Consider the following 23,395-nt stretch of genomic DNA (forward strand, 5'->3'; position numbering starts at 1 on the left):
CAGGGGACAGCATTCAGATTTCTATTCTGCTAGAGGAAAGAACTGCAAAAGCTTCTCTGTTTCTCATGGTATGTAAGATAGCAATTCACATCAGGACTCAAGTGCAAGCTCAGTGAAAATCTCACTTCACTTTGATTTCTAATTACAAAGATAAAAATTAAATGGAGATATATTCCTACATGTTTAGTTCATCTATAAAGACTCATTTTATGTGTCACTCCAGCTTAGTGTATTAAGCAGTGAGCTTTTGGTAGTGGGAGACTGCAACTGTGGTCTCTGTGAGCAGAATCCAGCACTGCCCCATGACAGAGCAGAGACAGCTCTGCTGCTCCAAAGGGGACCCTCTGCTGCCAGAGCTGAGCCATGAGCCACAGTGGGTGTGCTCTGGGAGAGCAGACTGAAGGAAGGGAAAAACTGCTGTGCAACAGCAGCTGAGAGAGCTTGGCCATAAAGGAACACCAGAGACAAAATGCTATGAACAGTCTGCACTCCCCATTTACCACTTCTGTATGTTCAGAGGGAGGGATAGGAGAGGGTGGATGGGGGAGAAGGTGTTCTTAGTTTGTTTTTTAGTTCTCACTGCTCCAATCTGTTAGCAATAGACAATAAGTGCATTAGCCTAACTACAGGGTACTTGCCCATGACATTAATTGTTGAGTGATCTCTCTGTCCTTATCTCAACCCTTTTCCACTGTATTTTCTCTCCCTCTTCCTTTGAGAAGAGGCAGTGAAAGAGCTGCTGTGGTGGCATTTAGTTATCAAGGTGTCCACCCTGTACATCAGGATGAAACCACCATTGTTAGGCAAGTGATATACTCCTCACCAAAGATGTGACAGAGAGGAACATGCCATTATCAGCTGCAATGTTGGAAACACTGGAAAACAGAGATTAATGCAACCTAAATAGAGACTCCATTGTTTGCTCTCTTGTTTGCATTTACATATTTTCATGACCACAAGATCACCCTTAGCTTCTGGGTAGGTTCCACACTCTCCTAAGTCTTCTTGGTATATTGAGCATGTTTATACCTGAGGAAAGAGTCCTCCCCTTCTGTAGACATCCCAGTGAGCCTTGTAACCAATTGTATCAATGAAGAAAAATGACTTGGAGAATTTGTAGATCAGTAGGGCATAGACAAGCTAATGAAGCTAATGGGGCTGATGCTGCACAGTCTTTTTGCTGTTTTTTTCCCTGCAGAAGAGTCACAAAGACAGGAAGGGCTATGACAGCCTCTGGATCACACCATGCCACAGATGAGGACTGTCTATGACCCGGGGGAAGTTGATTCTATCTCCCTTAGGAGCCTTCTGGCAGCAAGCTGAGCAATCTGGGCTTGGCCAGGATGGGAAGGAGAATTAGTCCCATTTGTTTGGCTGTAGACAATGTTAGAATAAATAACTGGTCAGCCTGTGAGTTGAAGCACAGATGCGTATCGGCTCATTTGTTATACAGATCTGTTTCTGCCCTCTTGTTTTGAATACATACCAAAACCTCTATAAAGGAAAGATAAAGATTGTCCACAAAAAAGCCATTTTTGACCTTTGTAGCATGCTGACTGATCTCTGAAAAAAGCCAAATAGTTTCATGAGCAACAAGAACAGATAAAACCTGATTCCTTACAGATTTGTGTCCCATGGCTGCTCAGTATGCTCTGACTCCAACTCTTCCTCATAGGTTGTTTTTACAAACATTCATTCTCCTGGTGCAAGATACAGCCACTAGAATAGTGAGTCAGGAGCCAAGAAGAACACATGGTCCCTGAAATGCCCTGCAGGCTGAACAAGGCCAGGTACCAAGGGTCATAGCTCTCAGCTCTATCAAGTGTGGTTGGACCTTTGAAAATGGCTACAAATGTCAATGGAGATGGAAGTAACAGTAGCGTGTCACTAAATTCTCTCAAGAAATTGGGATATGCTTTCAAGAGCTCTGGCAGTCCCTCTTCCTCTGAAGCAGGTATATCTGCTTTGTCTACTGTATGACAGTGTTTTAACTGCCCCTAACAATTTCAACCCAGAAGGCACATGAATTTCCATAACTGTGTCGCACGATTTTGTATGCCACTATTTTCTATTGTAAAACACAATTCCCTTCACCCTATAACAATACAAAAGACTGGAAAACTAGCTAACATTTACGGATCGTTGGCACTGAAATCATTACTAATGAAACCATGACACAAAATATCACTGGTAGCTCTACATTGTTTCATTCAGGAAGAATAATTTAATGCATACCCACACCAATTAGACTTGGACACAGTAATTAAATAATCCAAAGAATGTTAGGATGATTATGGGAAAAAGAAAAATCTTCACTTTAAATCCCCGACTCAATTTTAGCTCAGTGCTTGTTTATGCTGAGCCATGACTGGTCATCAGTGAAGTCACACAGTATTTATGATCTCTTTCAGGAAGACAACTGGGACATGATTTCAGTTCTTTTTCTTTTAAAAGCTGTAAACATGAGCTTGGTGGTTTTAAGCTATCCCACTGCAGCTGACATGCTGATAATGTCAGGAGCAATGTCAGATGTTAAACACAGATGAAGACTGGATTTAATGTCTCACTCCTCTCACCGAAAAAAAATATGCTACGGCTTTTCTGTATCCACCTTGAGGATAAAGAAAGAATTTTATCCCCTAGGCCTGAGTCATGGTGTTTTCTAATATAGATGAAAAAAACCTGGGTGACATTTACACCACTCAGACATCCTATTCTTCAGAGGCAGGTCAAGTAGAACAATCAGTGAGAAGACAAGTCAGAGAGCTGTTAAGGATGATATGGTTGTTTCTCCATTAAATCTCATGAACAGAGACTGTAGTAACAGAAGACATGGAAAGTATCTGTGCCATGGGAAGAAGGAGAAAAAATTACGTTGTTCATATCTCCATCAGCTTTTTGTATATTTAAAATATAGTGCCATTCTGTCTCCTCACTCCTTACCACCTGTATCCTGTCTTCTTCAAGTTAAACCCTTCAGTTATTTCAATGTTGTCTTGTATACCTGTGATCATTCTCATTGCTTTCCTTTGCAATATCTCCAGCGAGTCTAAATCTTTCTTATCTGCTGCTAGGTAAAGCACAAGTACAGCTCATTCCTTGCTTTTTGGAGTCAGTCTGGTGCTTATTCTTCTGCTATGATATGATACTAATATTTTTGTCCAGATCAGGATCCACCATAACCCGCAAGAAATACCATCTCAGTAGTTGGTGTCATCCTTTCTTTAGGCAATTGTTTAAGCCTTAGCTTTGCATTTGTACTCACAGAAATATGTCCTGACCTCTCTGACTGTATCTTCATTTCCTCAAGTTTGATTGATTAGGATTCCAATCACCTGATGTGATCTGACCGCTTTTCACTGCTTTTCAAAAGCATCTGAGAAAATCTTTAAGCAGGCACACAATAAATAATAAAAACAAAATGATCTTAAGGTGAGTGTTGGAAACGTGACTTACTCATCACAGTAATTAAAACTTCCATCACCTTTATTTTGTTTTAATTTGTGTCTCAGACTTGAATGGTATTGTACACGATTTCCATGTACTATCAAACCAAAAGCTTCACTGGGCTTCTGATGAAACAGTTTAGTTCTAAACTAGAGAAAAGAGACACCTGATTTCTTCCACTAGCCAATTTCAAATAGTACAGCTAAATGCAATTTAGAAGCATCCTGATTTGGAGAAACAAGATTTGGACCTCTATTATGCAACTACTCTGAGTAAGATTTTAGAAGTACTAAGCTGCTTTAAAAATGCAGTCATTGTGGATGTTTAGCTGATTCGAAAGTTAGAGGGCTCATCCACTGAATCCAAAGACTCAAGCACTCAGAATAATAAGATACTCCAAGTTTTTTTTCTGAAGAGGATTTACTGTAAGTCATATAAGAGTAGTTAAAAATTGGTTGTTTGAAAAATGCTGGCCTTAACTCCAGTGATTTTCCTCACTTTTAAAATAAAAGTAGTAGAGAAGCTATGGTGATAAAATCATCCACTCCCTTAGTTAGCAAATGTTACTACAGATACACATCCAAACTGGAAGTTTGTGATGCTCTAACTACTGAATTAAAAAAAAAAAAAAAAAAAAAAAAAAAAAAAAAAAGGTGGAAACTGAAGGGTTTTTTTTTCTGGAAAATGTAGTTAAAACAGAGCCTGTGTGACTGTATAATGTGGCATATTCTTATCACAGTGAACAGAAACTGGAGATCAGTTGGGAAAACTAGGTACTTTCTGTACCCAGAGTATCATTCCGAAAACCAGGCACTTCCACCCTCTCTTTATTGTTACACTATGCTTCCTAGCAAGTAATTGCTGCCAACTTTCCTAAGTTATTTTAGTACATGATACTTGCCCTCTAGTTCACAAAATGCTATAGGTTCATGCTGCGTTTGCTTTGATTTTCCATGCTTTCCACTCTGTTTCCACATGATTATGACAAAACTTACTCCATAGATAAAACAGAAAGAAACGCCATAAAGAAGACTGTGTATACAAGCGGAAAGACACACCAGGCTTTTATAATTAGTACATTAATTGTGCCTCAGCTTTTCTGTAGCCAGTCCTAACTGGCTGGCTCCATGCTGGACAGAGCCTTCTGCTTTTAAAATGTTCCTGAGACTATTTTGCCTGTCTGAAAAGATTGGAGTTAAATTTAATATTTCCCTTTAACCTTCTAAAGATATCCTAGTTAATGCTTTCCACCAGTAGAATATATATGGATTTTAAAACCTTATTGTTTTTACACACATACAGAAACACGGAGCTGTTTCTCTCTCTTTAACATCAATATTGTAAATTTTCCTACCCATCAGTGTGTGTAAGACATAGCCTATCCCACTCAACTCTGACCATCTGAAACAAGGTGCACCCTACTTAGAGCTGGCAGTGCTGCTTTGGATGCCAAGATTTTGATCTAGGTGGGTGATGAGTCTTCCATTGCAAAGAAGAGAGGTGGATAACTCCTGTGAACAATATAAAGCACACTGTAGACACATATAAAGTATCTGGAATAAATCAATCCCCTGATAGCACCTTTAGACAAACAGCATTTGTCCAGTGGCAATGAGGGAGAAGTATGAAATCCACCTGGGTTACTATGGAAGTATTCCTGTGCACAGGTTGTGTACAGTACAGATACCTGAAAGGAATTAAACCATGATACCCTTTCATATACATATAAAAATATGGAATCATTAAGGTTGGAAAAGACTTCCAGAATCATCTAGTCCAACCATCCACCCATGCCAATAACCATGTAACTCAGTGCCACATCTACCTTTTTCTTGAACACCTCCTGGGACAATGATTCAACCACCTCCCTGGGTAACTTCTTCCTGTGCCTAACCACTCCTTCTGAGAATCAGCTTTTCCTAATATACAACCTGAATTTCCCTTGGCACAACATGAGGCCATTCCCTCTAATCCTATCTCTGTTACCCAAGAGAAGAGGCTGGCCCCTACTTCACCACAACCTCCTTTGAAGCAGTTGTATAGAGCAGTAAGGTCTCCCTGGAGCCTCCTCTTGTCCAGACTAATCCTTCAGCCACTCCTCCTAAGACTTCTGCTGCAGGCCTACAGCCTTGCTGACCTTCTCTGGACGCACTCCAGGGCCTCAGTGTCTTTCTTGCCGAGGGGGGTGCTAAAACTGAACACAGCGCTCAAGGTGCAGCCTCACCAGAGCTGAGTACAGAGGGACTATCAACTCCCTGCTCATGCTGGCAACACTATTTCTGATACAAGCCAGGATGCCATTGGCCTTTTTGGCTGCCTGGGCATGCTGCTTTTATTTAGCTGGCTGTCAACTAACACCCCCAGATTCTTTTCCTCCATGCACCTTGCCACCAGCTCTCTGCCCCAAGTCTGTAGGATTGCCTGGGGTTGTTGTGCCCAAAGTGCAAGACCCAGCACTTGGTCTTGTTGAAGCTCATCCCATTGGCTTCAGCCCAGCTATCCAACCTGTCCAGATCCCTCTGTAGGGCCTTCCTACCCCCAGGCAGATCAATACTTCCTGCCTACTTGTTGTCATCTGAATATTTCCTGAGAGCATATTCAATCCCTTTGTCCACCTCAACATTAAAAAACATTAAAAAACAGGACAGGTCCCAGTACTGATTCCTGAGGAATACCACTAGACACTGGTTGCAGCCTTTAACACACAGCAGCTAAATCATCTTCATATTATTAATCGCTCATGCATGTATAACAACTTCAAATTCCTCCTACTCACTAAACAGTGTATCTCATCATGATGTACTGTAATAGATAGAATTGTTCATGAAATTGTTTGGAGGAAAATGTAGCATTTAATATTGTTTTTGTTTGTTTGTTTGTTTGTTTGTTTTTGGTGTGTTTTGGTGGAAGTCTGCTGCCGCTTTGAAGTTTCAGATCTCTGTTTAATATTTAAAGTTTATTTCCACTTCTCTCCTCCCAAAGTTCACAGAGAAAATAATTCAGTCTGTGCTCTGATTAATTCTACTGTCACACAGGATGGAAGGGGCTGACGTATCCAATTGCGTGGGAAGAAAACAGGAGTATGCTTGAAAAGATTTTTCTCTATATGGAACAGCTGAGAGGCATGGAAACCTTAATGCTTCCTTAAGTTCAATTTTAGCAAGGCTTCAGCTATCAATACACATTCTGAAAAATTACAGTTATAGAATCTATTTTGATTGTATACATTGGTGAATATTCCTTTTGAAAAGTAGATTTCTTGCTCAACAGATGTACTCTTACACAGTCATTCTGACAAACTAGTCAACAAAATTATTTTTGCTTTCTTTCAGTCATCTTCAAACTAATATCTAGACACAATGCTTTATAGGATAAAAGAGATAAGATAAAGGATACTAAAATAAAGATGTTTCTTCCACGTGTCATTGACTAAATTCCAGTCATTTCCACGAGATACATTAGACCTGTGATTGATTTTTACAGAACATATTTGTTTGTGGTGACTGTTACAGGATTAATACTTTTGAGATCTCAGTGGAAACTAGTGTGTTCTGGGTTGTGTTAGGATAAGGATAAGGTATTATGATAAAAGTGTTTTCCTTCTTGTAAACATGAAATCTAGGTAGCCAACAGATAAGAGGATTTAATACAATATATTTTCAGGATATTATTCTTCATGCTGAGCAGTTTATAAGCTAACTTTTTCACATGATATTTTGTCGCCTGGTACCGTGTTCTCATTCTTTGGATTTTGTCCTGTGTCCTTGTTTACAGAAAACAGACCTCTATAGAAAGGCAAAAATTTCTGATATCCATTGTTTACTAATGCCTAGAAATAAGAAGGATGGTAGATATACAGCTATTGAGGGACTTTATCTACAGTTTGTGAAGATATCACACAAATCAAATAATTCCTCTGACATTTCTGCAAGATTAGATTACATTACGCAACCTTTATTAAATTATATATTATTACATTATAAAACCAGTATATATTCTTCATTAAAAGAAGAACATCTTCAGTCTTATTCATTTACTTATAGCCAGATTAGCATGTATGGGAATGCAAATGGGAATGGATCTTACAGCGGCTGTAAGACCACTTCAAAAATATGAACTTTTTTTTCATACAAGGCCAACACCTTCTGCTAAGGAGGGAAGAAGGGGCCTCCTTGCCCACACCAGCCACTGAAGTAAGAACCTGCTCATTCACACACCCACATGCAGACAGACCTGGCACAAGGCCTGGACTGCTATTCCAGAAGCACACAGTCAATGGATAGATAAAAGTATCCTGGCACTGATTCCTCTAGGATGGCTGCATCCTCAGCAATGACTTCATTTATGACCTCTTAAAATGAGTTTAAAAGACAAATTAGCTCTGCAATTAAATTCTTCTCTGATGGCAAGTCATTGCAGACAAGTTAGTTTGTCTATCTGATATTTTCCTACACATTTGTGCAAATTTTATATTTCTTCCATCCTCTCATGCATGAATAAGTGCCAGAGGCCCACCCAGTATTTGCTCTGTGTAGCCCCTGGGCTATAATTTCTCCCACCTTAGCTCGTTTTGGTTTATACAAGAACATTTGCAGCATCTGGTGTTATGAGACACCCAAGATTTCTCACAGCTATGCACTTTATACCTAAGGCAAATGGAAGCTTGTCAGCAAGTTGCTATGCCAGGTCTGCCCACGTGGATTTCACCAATAACTCAGCAACCAGTCTGACTTGCTTTCCAGCTCTGCTGTGCCCACAGGCACGAAATGAATGCAATGAGGCTAAAAATCTGGCCTGAAGTTTTCAAAATTTTTGCTCCACTCTTCTTCATGCAAGAATTTCCTGTTCTTGACAGTACAGCTGTCGAGGTACAACCATAAACATTGGAAAGCTTGATATTTCAAAGCTGAAGGCAAATTATTGCCTAGTACAATGGGAATGACTAAAACTGGAAATCCGAGTAGGCTTTTACCTTGACTGGGTGAAAAATAACCAAAGTTATCATATTATAATCAACAATCACAAATATCTAAACTTCAAAGATAAGGGATATTTATGGAGTCTCTAGACAAAGTGAATGCCTGTGAATAAAGATTTTTAATCTAGGTATTCTCACAAAAACTAAGTGGATCGGTCTGTTCTCTAATTGTTTGGACAAGTGTCTATACATGTCCACAGTGTGGCTACAATGCCTTTGTGCGTTTGTTTTATTTTTGATGGTCTATCCAAATCAATGCTGTATGGGTTATTTTGCTACCATAATGACATAAGAATACAATTTAATTTGCCTTTTGATCAGCTAACTTCCTAACCTTTTGGACACCACAAGAGACACTGAAAGGGAGCAAACAGTGAACCCCTTCAGCAGCTACTACCAGCAGAACAGTAACATTTACAACATATTTCCTCTGCACTGTTGTTATTGTGTTTACTGGAACTCTGAACAAAAAGAAAGAAAACAGGAACATATTCTACAGCACTGTAATCAACAACATCCCATTCCTCAAATCAGCATCTTATTGACGTATGCATGTCCGTTTTACGATGTCAATTGTACATCATTGTTCAGTATTTTTTCCTTTTCAATTGACACCGCAAAAGCTGCTGCATAGTGTCAGAAAGTACTGTTTAATTAAACCACAGTGACAGGAAAAGCCACCTACAAACAAAAAACTTAATAAACCCACAAGCATGAGAACTATACTCTCTCACAGACAGTGAAGGAGATCAACCCTTTGAGGTCAGGGCTACAAGGACACAGTGGACAGGTAACATTGTGGATATACCTGGTTATTGTTCTGTTGTAAGAAGTTATTATTCTTTTTTAATTGCATTAAAATTTGTTTATTTTTCTGTATTAAAAAAAAAAAAAAAGAATAGGGTTAGGGTTAGGGTTAGGGTTAGGGTTAAGGTTAGGGTTAGGGTCATCTATCCCAGTATTGTTACCACATTATTGCAAACATTTTTAATGTTATTATACTACTTCAATAAGTAAAGATAGATACCATAGTAACTGATGTCCCCTGGGGGTTTTTGAAAAAGGCTTTAGAAAGAAAGAAAACTATAAAAAAGGTAGATGTTCACCAAAAAAATGCCATCAGCAAAAACTGTGCTGCACACAGTTGAAATGTATCTTGTGCCTTCCTCATACACCTCTAGAATATAAGCCATGAACTAGCAGAACTGCTACTGATCCAAAGCTGAATTTGATTGAATAACATGACTTAAAGATCTGTCTGAAACTGTTCAGGGTGTTGGAATGCCTGCAATCGTCCTACCGAGGAAAGAGTGTAGGTAAGACTGACAAAATAAGGTTGATTCACACCCTTTATTGTCTGACTCTGATGCTTTTCTCGTAGAACTTTTGTCCATGGCAGACAGTATTCAAACGTAAATTGTAAGAAGCACAGGAAGTGTATGCAGAACAGAGCTTGTGAGACTGTAGCAAGGAGAACAAGAGAAGGAGGAGGAGAAAGTAATAACATAGGTAAGAGGAATAAGTAAGGTGAGAAAGAACCACTGGGAAAAGAGAATACACATAACCACCCAGTCTTTTGTTTTAACTAAACTAAGCCTCCCAGTCTCACTGAAGATATCTGAGACTTTCATGGACTTAGCAGTACAGTAAGCACTTAATCAATTAAAGAACTAAGATAATTTGCTAAACATCCCACCCTTTTGATATGTGATTTGAACTCAAGTTCTCTGTAAAAGCACTTGTTAACAGTTGTCTGCTCTTTTCACTGTCCTATAGCTACCTTTCTTTTCTGTGCCAGCCCAGAACCTTGAGTATTTGGTAATTAAGAAGAGTATTTCTTGCCTTGAACTCCAAAGCTGAAAAGCCAAAAATCTTTTTCATTTCAGAAGTGTAAAGATGCAAGAAAATACAAATTGCACAAAGAATCTAGGTAACCAAATATTATGTACTATTCAAATCTCCCAATGATCAGTAGTATATGTTGTTTGCATCTTACTAAAAACCTCAGCACATCTCTTCTACTCTTGCATAACTCCCTACAACTATGGTTTCCCTACTACTACTGTATCCTACACATTCATTTGAATTTTATCTTCAGAAAATTTTCAGAACTCTCTTCTTCAAACTGATCACACTAATCCCAGAGAGTTGTCAGAACCCCATGGCACAAGTCAGTATAAAAATACAGTCAAAAACTCATAAGATTACCTTGTAAGTAAACAGGCAGATATCCAGACAAAATGAGGCCTGCTGAAAATGATTTTATGAGATATAGTTGCATAAGATGTATCATATCAAATTGTTTCGTCTTTGGAAAAAAATGCAGTGCAGTGCAACTAAGCAGGGCGGAGTAGTGGTTTTTTTCTTTTTTGTTTGTTTTAAAATATTTTTTTCTTTTTTACTCTAGCTTCCTGAAGTGCATATTTTAATATACAGGAAGTAGTTAGAAAGTCTTTGCTGTGCAGCAAGTAGCATCCTGCAACTGAAATTGCAGTCTTTTAATTAGGAACCCACTGTTATTTTCCATCAATACTTACTTGTAGAACTGTGAGTTACATAGGTATACAGTCTGCCCTCATTAAAATTTGTCAGTGACTCAGTTTGCTTCTTTTCCTAAGATGCCACCGTCACTGTAAAGGAAAATACTTATCATAAAAAAGCAAAGTTGCAATCTTACTGTTGTAACAAAAGGACATGGAAATTCATAAAGAAACTGGCTTTTGACTACCCCAGAACATGCTCCCTTCGTGAACTAGATTACAGAGGGGGATTGATAAAGTTGTCTCTTCGATGCTGTTAACAGAGCACACAAGTTTTCAAAATTGTTGCTCCATCGCTGCCTAAAGTATGTTGATATTTTTCCTTTAATTACTAGACTAATCTCGTGATAGCAATACATCAGAAAGCAATGAAATAAAGATAATAAAAGCATTTCCAGATGTTATAACAGAGATAAGTAATTTCAATATGGACATTAGACATGTATACACTTAAATAATAATGTGCTTTCTGTAAAAAATCAATGAGCATATGTTGGTGGTAACTCTGGAAACAAGGACCTTTAATTTAAAGGGATTTAGATAATTAACTCTAGATAGAAAACTGCAGCTGCAAAAACCCTTTCTCTTTAAAGCAGCAAAGCCTTTATCTATTTTTAAGCACAAGTTTAAATTAAACATGAGTGAACAATGTTTAGTGTATAGAGCCAGAGTCTAAGGCTTGAACTTCTTTGTATATATATAGCATCTGGCATAAATAAAATTCATCTAATCCTAAAGCCAAGTTGCCTCTAGTACCATTGTCCCTTAGAGCTAATTTGCAATAACTTCAGTGGAGTTATTCCAGGTTTTCTTCCTTGCAACTGTGAAATCAGGTGCAGCATTAATAAAAGCAAAAACACTGAGAAATAGAGTTTGGAAATGCTCAGGTTGTGCAAAGTCTTCAAAAAGGGTTCAGTCTCTCTACAGTCCTTGCCTTTCATCTGAACCCATTAATCCTTGTCCCATTTCTCATCCCAATGTAACTGCAGCTTCTGCTACCCCTACCTGCAAGTTTGACACTGCAATATCCACCTTTCCAGAGAGGAGAGGAAAAGGCATAGATTCGGTACTTCACCCCACAGACAGAATACAGCCTAAATCATAAAATATAATATAAACAGTAAAGAAAATATAGCAAAGTGAACTTATTAGCTCATCAGTAATTGACAGCTGATGGTTTTAGCAAAGGTATTTACACACAGATTCAGTGACAGACTGTAAATCTAATTTCTCAAACACTGTAGCTTTAACTCTGGTTATATTAACTTACTCTTTTATCTAAAATAAATTCCTTAATATGTTACTAATTGAGAATAGTCTATTTTAATGAATAAAAGCACTATACAAGGAATATACAAGGAAGATGAGTTAATGTTGCCTCAAAACATTTGTCATCCTATTGTAAATATAAAAGCCTGAAAATTTTGTGTGTGTTATTTAGAGGACAGATGAAGGGAGTTTTTCCTTAATATGCTTTTGCACATGAATTCGAAGTGAGATTTTTCTTATTAAAGTCTTTGGAAACTTCTGCGATGGAATATTGACCTTTCAGCTTAACAAATTTGAAGGTCTGAATCACAAATGAGAACGAAGTCCAACTCCTACCTTACTTACTTAGCAGTCAGAGATATCATATGGTACCTAGACTCCATGTTTATTTCCCAATGATGGACAGTGCTGATAACAACACCAGCACGTGGCCCTGCATACTGCAGTGCAGTCTTGCTAGTGGTTCTTTCAGTCTTGCTATTGGTTCTTTCCTGCTGACTTCATACATCACTGACTACAGGTATTATTTTCCTCTATGTCAGCTAAAAATAGTAAAAATTAAGTCAGTATTTACTGTAAATTTCTAGAGGACTGTTACAGGTTTAGATCACTTGCCTCTCTTTGGTGTTAACAGATCAAAAACAAGTCAAGCTTTCTTCTAGTGTTTTTTAACATAGCTAAAGTGCTCTTAGCTTGAACCAACTGAATAAAAATATCCTTGTGGGTTGTACAATTTTAGGTGTGAAGACCTGTCTTTAATGTAGATCCTGACTAGGAAAATCTGAAATCTGTAAGTATCACTTCTTAATATTTTATGTCCAAAGTCTTGCTCTCAAAAATGCAGAAATTTCTGTCTAGTCCAGGGAAGGCCATACAGCAGTCATGTACCTGTTCTCAGAATTGTATACACCTGTGATGGAAGAGCTTATTATGTGGTGATATTTCTACCTGAAGTATTTGGAATAAGATATATTTTTATCAAAATTCTTGGGATCTGCAGAACTTTTACGTTTGGCTTTTGATCCTGAATAGGGAAAAAAATGTATGAGGGAGTGTGCAGTTTTTCAGCAGTAAGGCAAATTAATGTGCTTTTATTGATGTGACTTTATCAGAGGAATTACTTTCATCTAAACTGCAGTTCTTTCTTGACTGCATCAGACCTATATGGAAATGTAGACATGCAAAATGGGCGTATACAGAAGGAACCCTTCCCCGATGAGAGCACGTATGCACATGCCAGGTTAGAAACTCCCTTTTATGGTCAGAAACACAACCACCTGCAAGGTTCCCACTTGTGAAACACGTTAGGGAAAAGGCAGGAACTCAGCATATTCTGGTATGCCTGCTAGATTGAATAGTTTTCCTTTTTTTTTCTAGAAGAATGGCTCTGATACTGCACAACCTAGGACAACCAGTCCCACTGTCTGCCCCAGCCGAGCACCCTGACAAGCACCTGTGGCTCTAGACAGTTGCACTTTGCTCTTAGCTTCCACATGTCTGGCATTTCTCATCTCCTCCTATATTTTAACTGTAACTAAAGTGGAGAATAGATTGCTGCATCTGTCTGAGCTGGAAATAAAATTTGTCTTGACTTATCCTTGGGAAACTGTGCATTATCAAGGAGGACCTATAATTAAGGGACTGTATGGCTGCAACTGGGGCAGTGTGTTCCCCACCAGCAAAGAAAGGTAGGAGACAGTACCATGGGATATACAACACTACAGGCCAGCAATTTGAATTTTCAAGATAGAATGGGGCATCCTGGCTCTTGGTCCCAGCTCCCAGGCAGATCAGGAACTGTGCAAAAACACAGCAATAAATGCTGCAGCCCCAGAATCTTCTCTTCCTCCCTTTTTTAATCTAAGGGGTATGAAAGCCAGCATTAGAGTGCTCTGACCTCTTCTCCACCAGATCGGGGGAGGGGGGTGGGGGAGAGGGGGAGGGGGAGGGGATGGTGGTTCCCTAGGGAGAAATTACATTTTTACACCCATTTTTCAACTATACTGATTGGAACATACACATTTTTTCTTTGTAGAGAAGGACTTGGGTGTTCGGGTGCACAAGTTGTCCATAAGTCAGCAGTATATCCTTTTGATCAACAAAGCTGAGGATCTGGGAGACCCTCTAGAGCCTCTAGGATCTCTAGGATCTCCTACAGAGAGTCCAGAAGACTGTGACAGGGATGACAAAGGGCCTGGAGCATCTTCCATATGAGGAAATGCTGACAGACCTGCAACTCTTCGGTCTGGAGAAGTCTGAGAGGAATCTCATAACTCTTTGTCTAAAGTGCAGGAGTCAAGTCAGTAGGGATGAACTCTTTTCAGTGCTGTGCAACAGTAGAACAGGGGGCAACAGGCAGAAACTGAAAAACAGGACGTTTCATCTGAACATGAGAAAGAACTTCTTACTTAGAGGATGACAGAGCACTGGAGAAGGTTGCTCAGAGTGGATGTGGAGTCACCTTCTCTGGAGATATTCAAAGGTCACTTGGACACTTTCCTGTGTAACCTACCATAGAGAACCTGCTTTAACAAGGAATCGGATCTGATTATCTCCAGAGGTTCCATCCAAACCCTACAATTCTATGATTCTGTGATTCTCCGATGTGCTGCTAGATAACCTTCAGATCTTTAATATTAACCTTATCTTTCATGCTTTGAAATTAATATTTATCAGGTAGAATTTCCTCTCATATACCATCATCCTACCTAGGCTGTACACCTCTACACAGAGCACAAGAGATTTATTCTATACCTGTGATTTGGCTATATTTAAAATATAAATCTGATTATTTTTCATTACTGAGCAACTTCAGAGAGATACTTAAAAATGTAGCTGCTGTATTTTAATGATCATTGTTTCTTAATAGGAATAGCTGGCTTATGTAGAGCTTAAAGACTTTAGTCATCCCTTTAATAACTTGTTTCAGTGTCAGTGGCTTAAAAACTATGCCTCTGGTATTACATTGTGCCCAACCAGTGCAACAGGTTCCTGTGCAGGTTCATAGAACTTTTAATTTTTAGTCACTTTACTGGATTTGCTCAGTTGCACTTTCACAGCTCCTTTAGGGTTTCAAAGAGTTTTCATCTCTTTGACTCGACACTAAGGAGTGTTGGTGCTGTCTGGAGAATGCTGCAATTCTTTCTTGCCACACAGTGGCATGAAGACCTAGAAGTGGAATAGTTAACTGACATATGGCTTATCTTTGAAGGTTAAATCTCAGAGAATATGAAACACTGACATAGCATTTGGCTACTCTTGCTCATCTTCATTCCACTCCTGACTTTCAAAGTTAGAGGAACTCAAAATCTCAAAACAAAATGATTAATTGTATACAGAAAGATCACAGACAGATTCTTATGAGTAGGTAGAGCAAAGGTAAAGTGCAGAGCTAAAATCCTTGCTGTTTGTGTGGGGTACTTTGATCCTAACAACTTTTTCTAGATTACCATGACTCAACATACCAGACGCATATCGCCCAGGCTAAGCAGGAACTCACTGCCAGTTCTAGATTCAATGCTTTTGGCCACATCACTTGAAGTCTGAAGCTTTGCATATAGATATTTATGTGTTTGCTTTTATTAAAGAAACAGGACCACTGATTTATCCCACTAGACTGCAAAGATCCGATATTACTAAGCTATATAATAAAACACATGATACTATCTCTTTTCACCTTTTCAATATTAAAACAGAACTCTCATTTTATACGTTGAAAATACATTGCACTGTATTGCCACAGTCAAGAAGACACCAGAATACAAAAGTTCTTGGAAAGATTACTGTAACATTTTGTGATTTGTATAAAATAGATGGGTTTTTTCTTCTATTTGTTGCAAATGTTTGTCATTATCTAAAATAATTGCCATGACTCATTATCTTCCACAGGCATAAAACAAAATTGTGTTTGGTCAATGTGAGTATGAAAAATTACAGGAAAAAAGAGAGAAGTGCAAGGAGTGAGAGCTACAGACAACGTCTATAATCTTTCAACTTCATCCATCGCTTTTCTACTTAGCAAGAATAGCTCAGATTTCAAAACTTTTTTTTTCTTTTTTTTTTTTTTAAGAAAATATTTCACAAAGCTCTGGGAGAGGGAGAATTGTTCTGATGTTTCAGACACAATTTTTATTACTGAAAGAACCAGACCTGAGACCTTCTTTGGTTTCATCCAGAGCAGATGCTTTCACCCACAGAGCTTCAAACTAAATCACATCAGATAAGGAAGACCTAAAGTCACTCTCCTTTTCCAACATCAAGTTAGACAACAGAAACTACACAGAAATTATTTTATAGTAAAATTTTCCAGATCTATCCAAGTTAAAGAAGGAAAAAGAAATTTAAGAAGCAATGAATATCAGGGTATTCAGACATAAAATTATTACAAAAGTATAGCAGACTAAGCTCAAAGCAAGGGGAAGTGGTAGCTTAAGTTAGTTAACAGGAAGAACATCTCCTTTGTACACGTATTTGGAGCTGAATTTTGAACATTAAAAAAATGTACATAAATCACGGGATGAGTGGTTTTCCCCAAAAACTTAAAAAGAAAGATCATCTTGAGTGAGATCACATAGTATGTCTGGGACAACCAGGGGATCAGGCCCAGCCAGCCTGGGTTCATGAAAGGCAGAACCTGCTTGACCAACCTCCTCTCCTTCTATGAGCAGGTGACCCACCTGGTGGATGAGGAAAATGCTGTTTACATAGTCTACCTAGACTTCATCACAACCTCTGACACAGTATTCTCCTGGAGAAGCTGGCAGTCCATGGCCTGGAAAGGTACACTCTTTCCTGGGCTAAGAACTGGCTGGAAGACTGGGCCTGGAGAAGTGGGGAATGGAGTTAAATCCAGCCAGCAACCGGTCACGAGTTGTATTTCCCAGGAACAGTATTGGGGTCTGTCCTGTTCCATATCTTTTTTGATTACCTGGATGAGGAGATTGAGTATGCCCCCAGGAAGTTTACAGGTGGTCTGGACAGGCTGGATAGCTGGGATGAAGCCAGTGGATTGAAGTTCAACGAGACCAAGTGCCAGGTCCTTCAGTTCATCCACAGTATCCTCAGGTAATGCTACAGACTTGGGTAGAGTGCATGGAAGACTGCATGGAAGAAACAGACCTGGGGGTATTGGTCAACACCTGTCTAAACATGAACAAGCAGTGTGCCCAGGTGGCCAACAAGGCCAAGGATATCCTGTCTCATATCAGAAATAGTGATGCCAGCAGGAGCAGGAAGGTGATGATCCCCCTGTATTCAACCCTGTGAAGCTGCACCTCGAGCATTGTGCACAGTCTTAGCACCTCCTCACCACCAAGCAAGAAAGGCATAGAGGCACTCAAGCACAACCAGAGAAGGGCAACAAAGCTGATGAGAGGTTTGAAGCACAAGTCTTATGAGGAGTGGCTGAGAGAACTGGGATTGTTTAGCCCGGGCAAAAGGAGGCTCCAGGGAGACCTTATTGCTCTCTACAGCTACTTGAAACAAGGTTGTGGTGAGGTGGGAGTCAGCCTCTTTTCCCATGTAGGACTAGAAAGAATGGCCTTGAGTTGCTTCAGGCAAGGTTCAGGTTGGACGTTAGCAAAACTTCTTCTCCAGAAGTGTGATCAGGCACTGAAATGAGTTGAGTCACCATTTCTGGAGATGTTCAAGAAACATTCTGATGTTGTACCAAGGGACTTGGTTTAATGGGAAAATATTGGTAGTAGGTGAATTGTTGGATTGGATGATCTTGGAGGTATTTTCCAACCTGGGTGAATCCGTGGTTCTATGATTTTATGATTCTATGAAAGACAGTTTTACTCACAGGGTCATGGTGTGAGAGGTAACATTTCTCAAGGTCCTATTATATGCTATAATTTTCAACATCATTAATTTTGCAAATGATCTCAGGCTGTGTATGTCAATTTCATGACTTCTGAGGACAATATAAGTGATAGAAATTGTCAAAAAAAAAAAAAGGATGATTTTTTCTTTAAAAACTACTTAGCTGTTACAAGCTGACATCTCGTTACTCCTTGCAAATGAAATGGCCACGGATTACTTTCCATTGTACAGAATAAAAGTGTCTTGCAGCACATTTTAGTCAATGTTGTTTACTGTATTGACAAAAACATTTGTGTATGTAAGTATTTGAAACAAGCAAATTCTTCTTTGTTCCTACACAGTTATATTTTTCAGCACTGAAAAAAACTAACAGAACAAGAAAATAAAGTATATAGAATCATAGAATCACAGAGGTTGAAAAAGACCCACAGGATCGTCCAGTCCATCACTGATCCATCCACCCATCACCGATGGATCTCACTATGATCAGTTCTATATGATTCCAGGTTACTCTATTTGAAATGTTGTCTCTATCTGAAAAGCTTTAATGCAAATATCTATGTATAGATAAGTCTGTAGAGCAATAGATTTTAGGCAAAAGACAGTTGAGAGTAGATAAATTAATCTGGTACAAAACTGAAGACTTCTTGGATACTGCCCACCATTTGTAAATATTATCCATTTGGATGTCCATGGAAACAGTAACATACGAGAAACATCCAGAATTCTACAACTGGTATTATTCTTGTGTTTGAATAAACATTTCTTTTTCTAACCACAATCCATTCATTTATTTGCTTGTGCTCTTATTTCCTTTGGATTCTCCAACTGTTATGGAAAATTCCAGAGCCAAACAGCAGGCGTAAGGAAAAAAAATGACAGTTTCCATTTAAAACTCTGTCATTGGAATGGCATGTTGTAAACGTATGGGTCTCTCTGGATCCACCGTGGAACAGGTGGAATAGTGGTTGTCAGCAGTATTAACACTATCTGTGGCATTTGTAACATGCTAATCGGTATCTCAGCAATAAAATAGTTTTAGAAGATGTAGAAACAAAATCATCTCTGGTATTGTCTACTTTGCAGGCAAGCCTTAAAATGTGTATATTTTTTCTCTCTCTCTCCATAATCCCATGTGTGTCCTTGTCTTCCAACTTTCACTTAAGTCTTTGGTAATAAGTTTATGGGGAAAAAAAAAAAAAAAAATAGAATTTGCCATTAAGTCTAAGAGGAGATAATCTAGGATTTGTCCAAACCTTTCTGGAACAGATGCACTAGAAAGCCTTTCTTGGGTGTTCCTTGGCTAATGCATGGTTAGGAGTATTCTTCTCAAGGGAATTCACCTCATCCCATCACCTTTGATAAACTCATACCAAATACTTCCAAAGAATAAATGTGTTTTGAAATGGAAATAATAATGGGAATTTGATATTTACTCACATACATGTGTTTATGTATTTTATATATTTTCTCATAGGAAGAAAAATCTTTCTCCAGCTTTCTCAAAACAATCATCTCCTTCCCATGCACCACACCCTAAAAACTACACAGTGTGCTGAACAACAAACTCACACGTACAGCTCTCAAGAAAATAATAGAAATGCTTTTAATACAATTTGTCTTCCCAGAGGATATCTCTACACGGGCAGTTGCTTTTAGAGGCAGTCTAGCCTAAAAATGGATTGCACTGAAGCCTCGAGAAAATGTGCTTCTAGACTGAACTCCTTTACTCTGTCTCCAGCTCCTGACGTATGGAATTTGGAGAATTGTGATCCAAGAGAAATTTTTTTGACAAGTCTTTTCTATTGTTTTCACACTATATTGTGTTCCAGTAAAATTTACAGCAACAAGACTCTGTGCAAATGTCTTGGTACCAATTATTATTGTTGCCCCCAAAACTGTGATTATCATTGTGCACCAAAAACAGTAGCACTGTTAGAAAAAATATAATGTCCAGAATTACTTTCATAGAGTGAGAATCGAGGTTTATGCAGAAGGACAGATGCCTAAACCTGAGCAATATCAAAAGGATTGTTAAGGTTGTGTAGTTCAAAATATTTATATTATGCACTTTTATAGATCATCCAGAAGGACATTACAAATTTATTTTCTTTTGATGGTTAGCTCAGATTCTGGTGAAGTACTTTTTTCATATTCTTAATACTAAACTTGGATGAAGTATTTCTCCAAGTCCAGGTGGCAGCATAGGAGGAGCTAATGATGTCTCATTCTGCAGGAGAGGAGTTACTCATTTCCTAAATTCCTATGGGAATTTTCACCCAGCAATCCTTTTGTTCTCACAGAACTGAAACAAGAGCTTGGCAGTGATCTTTCCAGCTCTTCTCCTTTGGTAAATTGCTTTGCTGTGACTTCTGGGTGCCAATATTAGGCATCAAGTTAAAAGAGTTCAGAATATGTTTTGTGGATAATGAATTGAAGAAGGCTGTGATATACAAAAAAACCGTTCTTCACCTGCATGCAAGGCATGAATTGTTTTGCTGTTAGGTCCACTTCCAGTCCTGTGTTACTGTTCCAAGTGGGACATTGTTTACAAGTCATGTAGACAAGTTCCAATAGGCTACAGGAGGTAGAGGTATGCTCTGAGGTCTGTTTTTCCTGGAAGATGGCACACTTCATAATAAGGTATATTTGATCTGAGGGAAATTCCAATGACTTTGTTCTAAGTTTGTTTATCTTTTCTCAACCATGATGAAGAGAAATCCAAGTCATCTTTTTGCCCTTTCACCCTGAACTTCCCTTTCTATTTACTGTTTATAACTGTCTTAAATCTTAGTTGATTTGATCTGTAAGGAACATTTTATGGAGTCCTCAGAAAGACTTGCTGTTGGGGAGTTAGTGATAAAGTTTCCTGGGACAGGCAGAACAACATGCAGTCCATGAAGGTTTTATTATGCATAAGACAAAAGCATAATATTCCCATCAAACAGATGAATCAAGTGAAACTTAATTTAAATGAAAGCCCACAGACAAGGAAATCTGGGATTTCTACATGGTTAAAATATAAACCACTTTAATAGGAAGAGGAATCAAAGTTTAAAGGCATAATACATAACTTACCCATAAATTCCAGGTTACCCTTTCAACTCAGCTAACATCTGTAGTGTTTGTAATTTAAAGACTTTAATAAAAAAACGATTTTTCTACTTATCTCAGAAGAATTATTATCTATATCTGGCAATGGTATAGTGCACTGCATATCATTTTCTTCTTCTGAGTAAGGGCTAGCTAGGCCTTTGGATATGGATATCTTAAAGATCTTTCAAAAAAACAGCCATTGTCATTGCACTCTTAAAGTTTGGGAATCTGAGGGTTGTGAAAGCAATGCCAGAGCAAGAGTAGTTTTTATTCTTGTATGAGTTGTGTTTCCCTGTGTATACTCAGCTTTTATTCCTATTTCCTATGCGTGCTAACATTAGCAGAGGAAAAAGAAGTGATTGTGATCTGCACCCAGGATGACTCACAGCTTCTTGTCATGTGAAAAGAGAAGTATGTGTAGAGGAAGAAGAAATAAGATTTCCCACTGAAAATATTTCAAAGCTGCTGCTAAAACTGATTTTGGTTGTTATCTGCTTTTTTATAGCACAGTTCAGTTAAATACAAAAAAGAAAATTTGGATTATAAAAATGATTTTTTTCTTCTCTTATATATATTAGAAATCTCTCTTTTTGCCAACAGAATGATTAATAAGGGTTTTTAAATGAAACTCACAGGTGACAATTATGGATGAGAGTAACTTCACATAAAATACTGGAGTACATGGAAAGTTCAGTTAAAACTAACTCCTTGCAATGTACAGTTGTTACATTTGTGGAAAAACCTGCTGTTTGACATTCTGGCTCAATGTAAACACAGCTTTTTCTCCATTGATTGGAGTACACACAGCATTTCTCGTAGACAGTTCTAGGCAGCAGCACCTGTGTCATGAATCCATGAACAGTCAGACATCCACAAGTAAATATTAAACTGCATATTCAAAAACTTCCTTTGTAAACAAGATCATATGTTTTAAAAATCATAATGATTTTTTAAAAATCATACATTTTTTTTAAAATCATAATGATTTGGGAAAAAAAAAAGAAAAAAAGATACCTGTCTTAAAAATTTGAGCCAGTGTTATCCTCTGTACATGTTTTGAGTAAAAATCTCATGAAGATACTACAGGCCAGTGAGCCTCATCTCTGTGCCTGGGAATATATGGAACAGATCCTCTGAAAGACATGCTAAGACACATGAGGGATCAGCAAGGTGATCTGAGACAGCCAGCATGGCTTTACCAAGGGAAGGTTACACCTGATTAATCCAATCCAGTGGCCTTCTATGATGGAGTGACAACATCAGTGGACAAAGGGAAGGAGACCAGTGCCATCAGCCTGGACTTCTGCAAGGTCTTTGACATGGTTTCCCACCACATCCTTACCTCTAATTTGGAGAGAGAAAGATTCAAGGAGTGGATTATTCAGTGAATAAGGAATTGGTTGGAAGGCCATAGACGGAGGGTTGTGGTGAATGGCACTATGTCCAGGTTGTGGCCAGTGACAAGCAGTGTCCCCTCACGGGTCTGTCTTGGGACTGGTGCTCTTGGACATCTTCATCAGTGACACTGATGACAGGCTCAAACCACTCTCAAGAAGTTTGTCGATGACAGCAAGCTGAGTGGTGTGGTTAACACACTAGAAGGAAGTGATACCATCCAGAGGGAGCTCAACAAACTTCAAAGGTGGTCCACTGTGAACAACATAATGAGGTTCAGCATAACAAAGTAAATGGTTTCCACTTGGGTGCACCAAGTTTTGCACTTGGGTTAGAGAAATTCCAGATATCTATACAGAGTGGCTTCTGGTGGGTGAAAAATTGAAAACAAGCCAGCAGTGTGCTCCTGCAGCTCAGAAAACCAATGGTATCCTGGGATCCATCAGAAGAGGGGAGGGGTGGCTAGCAGGGGTGGTGAGGTGATTGTCCCTCTCTACTCTGCCCTCATGAGGCCCCACCTGGAGTACTTCATTCAGGCCTGGGGCCTCCAATACAGGAAAGATGAAGAGCTGTTGGAGAGGGTCCAGAGGAGGACCACAAAGATAATCAGAGGGCTGGAGCACCTCCCTATGAAGATAGGCTGGGTTTGTTCAGCCTGGAGAAGAGAAGGCTGCAAGGAAACCTCATTTCAGCCTTCCAGTGTTTGAAAGGGGATTGTAGAAAGGAAGGGAATCATCTTTTTACAGGGATAAACAGCATTAAGACAGGGAGAAACAATTTAAGCTCAAAGAGGGAAGGTTTAGATTGGATGTAAGGGGAAGTTCTTAACAGAGAAAGTGCTGAGGGG

The 23,395-nt window shown here is 38.8% G+C and overlaps 2 long non-coding RNA genes across 2 annotated transcripts in view; one reads left to right on the forward strand and one right to left on the reverse strand.

Moving 5' to 3' along the window:
• Positions 1-10,752, reverse strand: part of LOC101751782 — a 40,918-nt gene extending 30,166 nt beyond the window's left edge. Inside the window, exon 1 of the long non-coding RNA XR_005843265.2 lies at positions 10,634-10,752. This is a non-coding gene — a long non-coding RNA (uncharacterized LOC101751782). The remainder of the gene's footprint in view (positions 1-10,633) is intronic.
• Positions 9,158-19,116, forward strand: LOC121108616. The gene is made up of 5 exons (XR_005843264.2): positions 9,158-9,215; positions 9,807-9,934; positions 12,974-13,024; positions 13,612-13,922; positions 14,270-19,116. It is a non-coding gene; the product is annotated as an uncharacterized LOC121108616 (long non-coding RNA).
• The last annotated feature ends 4,279 nt before the right edge of the window (positions 19,117-23,395 follow it).

The sequence above is a fragment of the Gallus gallus genome, chromosome Z, assembly GCF_016699485.2.
Source record: "Gallus gallus isolate bGalGal1 chromosome Z, bGalGal1.mat.broiler.GRCg7b, whole genome shotgun sequence".
In the NCBI taxonomy this organism is placed as follows: domain Eukaryota; kingdom Metazoa; phylum Chordata; class Aves; order Galliformes; family Phasianidae; genus Gallus; species Gallus gallus.